This window comes from Halichoerus grypus, chromosome 7 (assembly GCF_964656455.1).
Source record: "Halichoerus grypus chromosome 7, mHalGry1.hap1.1, whole genome shotgun sequence".
Classification (NCBI taxonomy): Eukaryota; Metazoa; Chordata; class Mammalia; order Carnivora; family Phocidae; genus Halichoerus; species Halichoerus grypus.
This window is the reverse complement of record NC_135718.1, coordinates 69,165,128-69,177,669: the sequence shown is the minus strand read 5'-3', so window position 1 is coordinate 69,177,669 and position 12,542 is coordinate 69,165,128. Positions and strand designations below refer to the sequence as shown.

At 39.6% G+C, this 12,542-nt stretch overlaps 1 protein-coding gene and 1 pseudogene across 1 annotated transcript in view; one reads left to right on the top strand and one right to left on the bottom strand.

Annotated features, from left to right (window-relative positions):
* DISC1 (DISC1 scaffold protein) overlaps positions 1–12,542 on the bottom strand; it is a 366,980-nt gene that overhangs the window by 121,042 nt on the left and 233,396 nt on the right. The gene's annotated exons all lie outside the window — the stretch shown is intronic.
* LOC118545732 (low molecular weight phosphotyrosine protein phosphatase pseudogene) lies at positions 4,678–5,149 on the top strand (annotated as a pseudogene).

The following is a 12,542-nucleotide window of genomic DNA, read 5'->3' as shown; positions in this document are numbered from 1 at the left end:
ATACATCCTCAGGCCCTATATTTATGGAATCAGAAACTCTGAGGGCCCAGCAATCTGCATCTAACAAGCCCACCAGGTGATTCTATGGCACACTGCAGTTTGAGAACCACTGCCCAAGAGTTTCAAACGGGGAGCATAAAGCAAACTTCTATTCTTTTCCTGACCCCTTAGAAACTAGTCCGAAAAATCCACAGGACACAAGCAGTTTGTGGCTGAATGGTGGGGAAAATCCACACTGCTTAGCCAGTGTTAGGAGAATTTTCTGGTAATATTTGTCACGTGGTCCTTCCATCTGGTCTAGTTATTTATTGATATAGAACCATCAGCAACTATTTCTACCTTTCCTTGTTGACTTTCAACGTCAGTTCCCAAATTACATTTTGTTTTGCCGTGTTCTATTTACTCCAAAACTTTCCATGGTGAGGGAGTGAAAGGCCAAGTTTTTCTTCTCTTTTCCTTCCTTGCAATGGAGTTAAAGAAGATTTTTATTCAGTCAAAATATCCTTCACCTTGCCCAGCGTAGACCCCAGACCTTCCTGGCCAACGCTGCCTCGTCTTCTGGACAATCTGTCCAGTTGAATGACTGCAGGTCCCCCTCCACATGGGAAAACAAGAAAATGCAATTCTTTCTTTCTAAAATCAGTATGTAATTCATTTTTTTAGATCCTAAGGACACAGACATGTCTGTGGTTGGATTATTATGTGTGATTGTAAGCAATTTTATTACTGCCATTATTTAACATTTACTGGGGGTCAAAGTCATGACTTTGACCTAAATTGAGTATATACAGATTCAACGCTTTCTCTGCTCGCACTTCTGTGTACGTGTTATACTGCTTTAACTCACTTGATGACATCTTGCTATTTTATCTAATGTGTATGTATATTTCTCCATGGTTCTATTTTTTTTTTAAAGATTTTATTTATTTATTTGACAGAGACAGCGAGAGCAGGAACACAAGCAGGGGGAGTGGGAGAGGGAGAAGCAGGCTTCCCGCCCAGCAGGGAGCCTGATGCGGGACTCGATCCCAGGACCCTGGGATCATGACCTGAGCCAAAGGCAGCCGCTTAACGACTGAGCCACCCAGGCGCCCTCCATGGTTCTATTTTAAGTCCCTCGAGGGCAGCAACCACACCTCCTACTTCTCATGAAGTAGAAAAGTGCTTGCAATGAGATTCAACAAATATTCACTGTATATATTTAATCAAGTGTCCCCTCCACCCCTTGTCCCAGGAATAAGCTGCTCAAACTCTACTTTGGTGGTTTACCACTTGGAACTAAATCTTCACTGATTTGGGGGGAAAAAATAGAACACCCCTGGCCTAAGTAACCCTAAAGGAGCAACTGACAGATAAAGCTCTATCCACTCCCAAATATGCCAAGATCGGGTGTGATGTAAACACCCGATGCACCAGGGGGCCTGGTTACCATACCGGGACATGGTCACCAGCTCATAACCAGCCACATAGCTTTGCTTTCAAGCACCGAGAGCAGCAGACTATACAATAAATGACTGCCAAATGTCACTGTCAGAAAGTTTCTCCGATGTCACAAATAGGCTGAAGGCTGTCACAGAAAGAGGAAAGGAAAGGACAATTGAGTCAGTGCTACATATATGAAAGAACTACCTTGGCCTTGTTCCATAAATGATAACTGAAATACTATCCGGGCAGTCAATTTATCAGGGGAAAATAAAACAATCTGCCACTGTAACCCAGAGAGGAGAAAAATAAGGATAAAAGATGAAAAAGCTCCATTCATTTCAAAGAAAAGACACAGTGACAAAGAAACTAGAGCAGGGTTGACTATTAGTTCAAGACCTCTTGTGACTCTGGCAGAAGCATGTGCAAGTCAGTTCACCATGGTCTGAATGCAGTATGCCCTCCCTCCGTTGCGAGGGCCCTGCCCCACACCCTCTGTCTGATGAAATTCCACTCATCCTTCAAGATTTACCTCCAGTGTCACCTCCCCTCTGCAGTCTTGTGAAATGCTGCCCGGCAAAATGAAATCCCTCCCCCTCTCTGCTCCCACTGCCCTCCTGGTGTCGCATTGTGATTGTGGATCCCTTACCAGTCAGTGATGCCAGCAAGGTAGGGACCACTGCTCAATCCCCTTTGTTTCACTCACAGGACCTGACAAAAGACCTGGCACCTCGAAAGTCAGTGCTCAAAAAATCTATTGAATTGGTGGACAGAATTATAGACAGTACTTCAATTCCCAGTGGTGGGAACTTTATTTGATGTGTGTTACAGGTATAATATTTATTGAACAACTCAGTGCAGGACACTATGTTGGTGCTTTACATACTGTGGTCTTTAATCCCTCACATCAGTCTTACAAGGAAAGTGGTGCCCAGGAAGAGGAAACCAGGACACTGAGATCCAGACCAAGCCTGACAGCGGGCCATAGTTTGCTTCCCTGCTCCACAGCATGGTCATGCGTGCCCCAGGCCACTGACACAACCTCTGAGAGCCTCAAAGTCCTCCTCCATAAAACTGGGATGATTATGTTGTAGTGCTCTGGCCCACTTTCTACAAGGGCATCAGGAAGACCAATGAAATCCTACCATTTATTGAAGAAGGGAGAATAGTGAAGAAGATGAACTAAAATGGAAAAAACATGCATTTAACATATTTCTTTTCCAAAAGTTTCAGAAATGGCACCTCATCAGCATCTCCTGAGGGGCTAGCTCTCAGTAGAAGCTAGACCTTAGAGGTGCAGGTGCCTCTGTGAAGATGCAGCTTTAAAACGGGCAGATTTTTTAGACCACATATTTAAACAGTTTATCCCTCTTGTAAAAGTCTGCTCTGGATCCCAAATTCAGGAAAAATGCATAGAATGTTAGGTCACTGCACTTGCAGTGCCATACTCATGACCATTCCTTAAATGTTTCCCTTCTAACTAGACCCCAGATCACACCACACAGGTAACTGCATGAAAAATGACAGTGGGGAGTTAGCTGTTAATAGACATTATTGGCAAAACTAAAGCACCATAGGAAGTGGGAATAGGGTGGTAGAAAAGCTGCTGTGACCCAATACCAGCCAACACCAGTGGTCACATGACATCACTTCGGCTTGCACGATGCTAGAGAAACCCTAGAAAACAAATAATTACTAAGTTGCCAAAATGAGCCATGAACTGTTTCATGTTTTAGGCAAGGGATGTGTATTTTAGAAAAACCACACTGTGGTCCATGGACTTGGAGGCAGAGGTATATGATAAGACAAGAGTGAAGGGGTAAAGAACAGCTCTCAGGCTACTGCAACGGTCCAGGTACAGGACGATGGTGCCCGGACATTTTCCCAGTCATGTCATGAGACTGGTATAATCTTGATACCAAGAATGGAAAAAGTTAGTATGAAGATACAAAATTATAATTTCACTTATTAATACAGATGCAAAAATGCTTTAAAAATTAGTAAAACTCCAGTAATAATTTATCCTAGGAAGGAGAACAATAATTTAATTTTAAAACCCTTATTGATTAGGGTTTATAACATATGTAGAAGTAAAAGAATAATAATAGCTATATGTAAGTGGTATATATAATAAATATATATATATATAATGTGGTATAATACTGTTTGAATTAAGACTGTTAAAGGTGCATTGTATAAACCCTAGAGCAACCAGCAAGGAAAATAAAACAAAGTGGGATAATAAAAATCCAAGAGAAGAGATCAAATAGAATACTAAAAATAATACTCAATTCTAAAGTAAGACAGAGAAAGGATAAAAAAGAAAAAATTACATATGGGAAAAATAGAAAACAACAGCATGGCACTAGACTTACACTCGAACATATTAATACCTACACTGAATATAAGTGAATTAAAGACTCCAGTTAAAGAAGGAAATTATCAGTCTGGATAAAAAAGCAATATCAAACTATAGTATGTTTCCAGGAAACCCACTTGAAACATAAAGACATAGATAGGTTAAAATGAATGAAAAAAAGACATATCATGCTAACACTAATCATAAGAAAGCTGAAGTAACTATATTTCTACCAGACAACAGGAAAAAAAGAGTATTGACATAAATAAAGAGGAATATTTCATAATGATAAAGTGGGTATGTAGACAATCCTAAATGTATATGCTTCTGATAGAGCATGAAAATACTTGAAGTATCAAAATACTTAAATAATGGAGCATTGAAATAAATTATTTGATAGAATTGAGAAGAGAAACATATATCTATTAAAGAAACTGAATTTGCACTTTAAACCCTACTTTCAAGAACTCCATAGTAAAGTGGCTTTACTATTAAATATTATTAAATATTTAAGGAAGAAAAAATATCAGTTTTACACAAACTTTCAGGAGAAAGGAATACTTCTCAAAAAATTTTATGAGGGCAGCATAACATTGATATAAAATACAGAGCAATTTCTCTCATTAACACTTAACCAAATAGTAAGTAAATCAGATCCAGCAATTTGTAAAAAGTGTAATATTTCATGATCAACTATGGTTTATGCAGGAAAAAATGTTACTTAACATTTGAAAATCATCAGTGTAGCTAACTACATTAACACAATAAAGGAAGAAAATAGATCAAATGGACTTCATCAAAATTAGAAACTTTAACTCTTCAAAAGACACCATTGTGAAAATGAGCAGGAGAAATCTTCTGAGGCGGTCAGCAGCGGCCTCGGCGTGCATGGGAAGATGGCCAAACAGGTGCCCACATCAGTGCTGTGGCTGCATCTGGGTAGCATCTGCCAATCACTCATTGCAGAAGCAATTTTCCGAAAACTTGTAACTGATCAAAATGTTGTCGATAATTGAAGGGTGGACTGCCGCAACAGCCATGCATGAAATAGAAAACCCTCCTGATTATCAAAGGCACAACTGCATGAAGGAGCATGGTACTCCCATGAATCACATTGTCCAGGCAGGTTACCAAGAAGACTTTGCCACATTTGATTATACACTACGTGTGGATGAAAGCAATATGAGAGATTTGAATAGAAAAAGGAAGCAAGTTAAAAATGGCAAAGCTAAAATTGAACCACTTGGGAGCTATTATCCACGAAAGCGACATATCACTGAAGATCCCTATTATGGGAGACTCCAGCTCAAGATTATCTACCAGCAGTGTGAAAGGTGCTGTAGAGTGTTCTTGGAGAAGCTGTGCTGACACTGCATCCATTCCCTGATGCAGCCAATGGGGCTAATCCCACAGCCTCTGCATCTCAGTCCATGTGTCAAAGTGCGAGAACATTCCATAGCTCAAGCCCACAGCTGTTTCTTCAGTTGACTTGCTCTTTCTTATCTTAAAAAATAATTAAAGATGAAATTCAGTAGCTGTGTTTGGCAGAAGAATAAATAAAAATTTTTGATCGAGACAATTGGTGGGGTACATAAAGTCTTCTTAGACTAGTTGAACCTCCCACTTTGCTCTAGTTACAAAAAATGTGGAACAAACAAAATAGAACATGATGAAATGAGCATTACTTTAAGACCCAGATCAACATCTGAGCCCACTGAGGCTTATAAGTCTTCTGTTCTACCTCTTCCCTAAGGTTGTGGACAACTTGATGAGGATGAATGCCCCGTTCCCCTGCACTACCTCCTTATTCCAGGGCCTTTTACCATCCATGGGAGCTTACAACCTAGATGAAAAGTGTTCATTCATACATATTCATAGTGCACGCTTGCATATTTAAAAGACAGAAAAAAGAAAAAGATTTGTGGAATTAATCTTAGCACCTTTAATACTCCCTAGTTTTTGTTTAGTTTATTTTATAAGGAAGTGGGCTCATTTGCTCCCGTTTGAACCACTTTGCCCCTGGAAATTTAATCATATCCAGAAAAGACACTTGTATGCTGGTTTATCTCATGGTCAGTTTGCAGAACGTGTCTGCTTTTTTATGCATACATAACCCAAATGTCAAAAATAAATTAGCTTAGGAGGGAAAAATAATTAAAAAGTTAGCAAAAGTTCTTTTATGTTGGGATACTTAAATACCAATATGTTAATAAACACTCATCAGTGCTTAATTTATAGGCACATGTAGGTCATTTCTATTTACTGTGAGTTAATTAATCTAAAATTCATGTGGATACATGTCAGAAAAGATTGTTTTCAAAATAAACTGGAGAAATTATAAAAATACAAATTTTTTAAAAAAAGAAATGAACAGGAAAGTCCTGTGAGTAGGAGGGAATATAGTAGGTGTAATTATATATACCTGACAAAAGACTTGATTCCAAAATATTTAAAAGCTCCCCTACAACTTAATAGTTAAAAAAACAACAACAACAACAAAATGTCAGCAAAAGATCTGAACAGGAACTTCACAAAGGAAAAATATATAAATGGTTAATAAACACATGAAAAAGTACTTAAGCATTAGTCACCCATACATAGCCACTAGAATGGCTAAAATAAAAAGGACAGACAACATCTAATCTTAATGATATAAAACAATTAGGATTCTCCAACAGTGTTGGTAGAAATATAAAGTGGTACAATTTTGGAAGTTTCTCATAAAGTTAAACGTATGCCTAAACTACAATCTAGTATTTACACTTTCAGATATGAACCCAAGTAAAATGAAAACACAGAAAGACTTATGACAAGAATGTTCATAGAAGCTTAAGTCATATTAGTCAAAAACTAGAAACAACCCCAATGTCTATTAACAGGAAAATGGTGCTCGCTTCGGCAGCACATATACTAAAAAATATTAACAGGAAAATGAATAAACAAATTATAGTACATTTATATAATGAAATACTACTCAGTAATAAAAAAGAAATAAACTGCTGATACCCACAACAATATGGATGAACCTCAACAACATGCTGAATAGAAGATGACAGACAGAAAAGAATGTCTACAGTATAATTCCATTTTTCTAGAGTTTCTAGAATAGGTAATATTTACCTATACTGATAGAAATCAGACTACTTGTCTGGCCAGGGAATCAGGGGGTGGGGGTGGGAAGTTAACTGCAAAGGATACTCTGGACGGAGGAGACTCTATAGCTTTACAGGGTGTAAATTACATGGATATATACATTTCTCAAAACTCATCAAACTGTACACTTCATATTTGTGCATTTCACTGTGTGTAGATTATATGGTACTATAAAACAGAATTTTAATTATGACTTTAATTTACCATTTCAATGTGTTAAATGAAATATATATAAGTATATATACAGATATATGTACATATATACAATTAAAAAATGGTTTTAATCTAATAATGTATCTGTCAAAATTACAAACATCACACATAACAGTCTAACCTTAGAATTTTACCTTTTAATATCAGATAAAACCCAAGGACATCAGGTATCAGTGCATCTATGCAAAATAAGACAAGTGGGGGAAGCAATGAAAAGAGTAAGGAATAGAAAGAAGAGAACAAAACACCATTATCTACAAAGGACATGATTCCTTTACAGAAAATCAAAGAGAAGCTATAAAAAACCAAGACAATTCTAGCAAAGTTGCTGGAAACAAGATCATATAAAACACAATGTAAGGCAACAAAAACTGATTGGGAGCGGGTTTGTTTTCTGTTTTTGGTTTTGGAGGATTGGGGGTTTTTTTAGTTAGCATTTGTAATAGAAAAAAGAATCTGAGGATATCACAGGATAAATTTAACAACAACAGCAAAACTGTATAAATAATGAACACTCTACAAATGTAGTCATATGAAATGTTCATGAAGGGGAAGGTCAATAATATAAATTTGGCCTTCCTCTCAAATACTTTATCCATAAATTCAATGCAATCCAGTTAAAATCTGACAAGACGATCCTAAAGGACCATGAATAGCCATGACAACTTTGAAGACAAAGGATGGTTAGTCCTACGTGGGGAGAGAAGGAACGGGGGGAGGGGAGGAGGGGGTAAGTCCTACCACATATCAAAATGTACTATAAACCATAAAGCCAGAGCAATTAAACAGTGTGGTATTAGTGCAGAGGACAAACAGATCAATGGAATAGTATAACGACCTAAAAGAAGATGCATGCACACACGCACACACACACACACACACACTCATACACACACACAAGTGGCACACAGATCAATAGATATCATGATGACATCGGGTATTCATATGTAAAAGACAAAATTAGGACCCTACTTGATGCCAAACACAACAATAAATCCCAGATGGAAATTTTAAAAAAATGTATTTTTAAAAAAATAAATAAAGGTATAGAGCAAAACTTTAAAACTCAGAAGAAAATATAGAAGATATTTACATGATATGGAGTAGGAAAGAATGTATTAAACAAAAAATAGAAAGAATGAACAATAAAGGAAAAGATAAAGTCCTCTAGTTTAAAATTTAAAACTCTGTATGACAAAGACACTGAGGGGGGAAAACAGACTCTCCACATTGTAGGATATGGGACATCAGTGTATTTGTAATTTTTTTAAATTTAATTAAAAATTTAAAAAAATAAAAAATAAAACCAGAGGGTGATGTGAATCAAATGTGGTAAAATTTTACCATCTGCAATAAGAGGGTGCCCATTATGCCTGTGAAATCTCTATTGATGAGACCAAGGTTCACGGTTCCCCACTCTCCCTCTGCGTCCCGGAGCTTCCGTGGGCGGCCCCAAGGCATGGCGTGCCCCCGGGGTTCTGTGAGTCACAAAGTATCTTTACAATGGCTGTTGTGTCTTGATCTGTTGCCCTGACTCTACCTCAACTTTTCTATTAATACACTATATTTTAAGACGGTGGAAGGCGGGTCTCTCCTGAGCCAGTGGACAAGGAAGCGGCAGCTGAGAGACGCCATGTGAGCATCCCCGCCCTTCAGCTTCCAGAAGGCTTCAGAGGAGCTGTCTAACAGATGGTGGGAGATGAATGCACCACACTTAATCCCTCTCTTTGTCACAGGAGGAAATGTGACATAGCTTTAGCTATTAAAAAAATTAAAAATGCTGAACATAACACCCAAAGGAAAAGAATAAAAACCACATTCAGTATGGAGACAGAATACATTCTCAGGTGGGATTCTCAGTAAATAGATGTCTGAAATCACCAGGATGTAGTGTCGTTTTTTAATCTTTTTTTTACTGGGGTAAAATGTATAACATAAAATTGACCATTTTATCCATTTTTAAGTGTACAGCTCAGTGGCATTAAGTACATTCACATTGTTGTGCAACCATCACCACCATCTGTCTCCAAACGTTTTATCTTCCCAAACCGAAACTCTGTATCCGCTAAACACGAGCTCCCTATTCCCTCTCTCTCCAGCCCCTGGGAACCACCATTCCACTCCCGTCTCCACGAACCTGACTATTCTAGTTACCTCACAAAAATGGAATTGTACAGTGTCATTTTTAAGGAATTCCACATACTCCGTGTTATGGGTTAAAAATAAAAAAAAGCAAAACTGATGTGCCTTCTCTCTTTGACTTTGACTTTTGCTTTATGAAGGCGGATTGATTTGTGCCTGATGAATGCTATAGACAATGCTGTGCTGTGTACGCTCAGTACCGAACTTCATAGGGACTTTCCTGAAAAAGAACTTTCCATTGCTATGTTGTAGCGGTCGCTGTGCTTCTTGCTCACACAAGATCAGAGCCATCCAAGGCACAGATATCACTCCCATGAACAGAGTTAAAATATGCATGGTTTGTATTAAAGCTCTGTGCCATAAAGAGTAACCAAGTGCCTTCACGGTACTCCTTGAGAAATCCATGAGAGGAAATCAAATTTTTAGCAAATCAAAGAGAAAAGCACTCCCTAAGCAAATTCTGGAATCTAGGAGAAACAATTTCTCATAACAACAGTTCCAAAAACCAAAAGTACTAGAATAATAAATATGGAACAAATCACAGCTCCCTTTAGCATTAGCCAATTTCAGTCTTTTTAGCACAGCCTGGATTATGGATGACAGGTGACATATTCTTCTAAAAAGCTTTAGGGAAGGTAATTTTCAGAAGGCGCTCCCGGTAACGTCTTCTATTACACCCCCTACTTGCTTTACAGATTCACCCAAGGGCAAGAGATGGGAAGAAAGATGAAAGAAAGAGGAAAGACGGCACAGAATGGAGCAGGCACATGTACGGTGGGAGAAACTCTAGGCAGAGCACTGGAAATCCAACGGTTTAGCTGCAGCTCTATCATTTCCTTGTGCGCTCAGCCAAGCCTTTCACCTTGCAGGGTCTCCAGTCCCTCACCTGTAAAGCAGGGAAGGGTGCTCCTTAAGATTCCAGAGACAGGGTGGCCTTCCTGTCTAAAAGGAAAGCTCATCCTTCATGCACCTACACATTGCCTACTAGGATTCTTTAATAAGTAGGGACTTTCGATGTTTTACCGCACTAGTGAAGATTTGAAAATGGTACCTTACATACAAAATGTTTTGTTCTCTGGCTTGGGGTTCACATCTGTCTCTTTCTTCCCCTCCATTTGATATGTGTCTCTGCATTTATAAATAATCCCAAGTATTGCCCAGGCTTCAGCCTCAGTCTTGGTGGCATGTAGCCCACACTCCATACAAGGACGGCCTGTCCTGCCCATGTGCCCATGCCATCCCACCTTGCACCTGAGGATGTGGAGTCTGGGAAAGGCAAAACAGCCATCACAGGCAGACCCAGAACGCAGAGCCTTTGCAGACAACTCAGCTGCTTTCCAGCAGGAGCGTGGAAGCCTCTGCTTGCTGAAGTCCACAAAATCTGCCAGCTGACAGTTGCTCTTTTTGTAGGGAGGGTAGTCAGGACACCAGAAACATGGCCCTGGGGCTCTGAGAGCCAGGGTGAAGACACTTCTCACATCAAGAAATATGGGGTTGCCCAGCCTCCCCAGAGGACCCCATGCAGGAATGCCAGGCTACAGGGCTGCGGCAAGCTGGTTTAGCTGGAATTCTGTTCTCTAAATCACAACTCATCACACAGGTTGGACCAGGCAAGAAGAAAACAATCTCTAGGCCCCTGCGTGAGCTGCGCGGGTGAGGTGCACAGCAGCTCAGTAGGGTTGGGGGACTGGGGAGAACACTCCTCTCCAGGCTCCCTGGGCCAAGGCAAGGCTGCCTCTGTGTGGATTGTTACCTCCCCAGGAGAGAGAGACTTCCTGGCATCTCTCACCTCCTTCCTCCACCAGGAATCTGCCCTTCCTGCCACCTGCCTCACCTGTTCAAACACCCACAGCTTCCCCATCCATGGCCACCTCCCCTGTGCCTGGGAGCCTAGGGCTGGCATGCCAAGAATTTGCAGGTGCTCTTCTTGACTCATAAATCCACCCCTGGGCACTCTCAGACCTTGTCCATTGCCACAGTTTTTCTCCTTTTCTTTAAATGTGTTCTGTAACACTGACAATATACAAGAGACAAAGACTGTAAAATAAACACCAAGGACCAATCATCCAGTTCATAAAAGAAAATTTTACTGAACCTGTTAAAGACCCTCAGATTACATTGTGCCCACTGCCTGCCCCAGAGGTGATGATTTTTAGGTAGTTATCATCCCCATGCACCTATTTATCCTTTCCCTTGCTTTGTATGCATCCTTAAAACATAGAATGTTGCTTTCCATGTTTTTAAATAAATAGTTGGTACTGTACTGTATGCATTCTTCTGGAACTTGCTTGTCTCACTGAGATTATGTCTATGAGATTTGTCCACATTGATATGTGTAGCTATAGCCCACTCGCTTTCACCACTGTATAGTACTTTGTTATATATGTAACTCACCTACTCGTGAGTGAAATACTCCAACCGTAAAGCAAGGAGTGGTTCACCTTTACATATAAAGGGTCCTCAAATTAAAATGGAACAGATAGTAGACATCAATCCCTGATTTGTTTCCCCACTCCTTCACATTGATTTGATATCCATAATTAATTTAAATGCTAAGTAAATTCAGTTATGTCCATCTCTGGAGTGACTACCTACAAATAATCCCATGTTTTAAATAACAGAAAGAGGTATTTGTATTACAACACAGAGAAACCGGACTAATGGCCAGGTCACAGCTACCTGGTCCTGTAGATTTCATGGCATGACTCACAACATACGAGTCTGAGAGAGAAGCTTGGTGAGGAGGATTATGCATCCAGCTAAAGGATGCACCAGAACTCAGATATTCTGCAAAAGGAACTCTTTATATGAATGGAGCAAATCCATCTGTCAATGAATGCAATAACCCAGTCTGGTACCTTATGTTCATCTTTCCATCATCAAATGGGAAAGAAATAGTCAACTCTAGATATCTGCTTGGTGCCAGGGAGAACATAGGTTGGCAAGTGAAGAAAAGGAGGCACTAAGAGAAATGGGGAAAATGGCAGCCATAGGAAAAGCCAATACTTTGAGGCAACGGTTGGTCCATCTGTCTTCAAGAGTTGCTTCAAGAAGGAACCAGCTGTCTGATACTGGGGGAAAGTAGAATAAGGACTCGTATTTAAAATAAAATCATATTAGAAAGCAGACAGGTCTGTTCCATTTTGCTTGTTTCCAAATCACGACCCAAATCTTCATCCTGTTTTATTGGCTTCTGGGGCTGAGCACTGGGTATTTTAGATCATTTTGCAAAATTTAGCTAAGGGGAATAAAT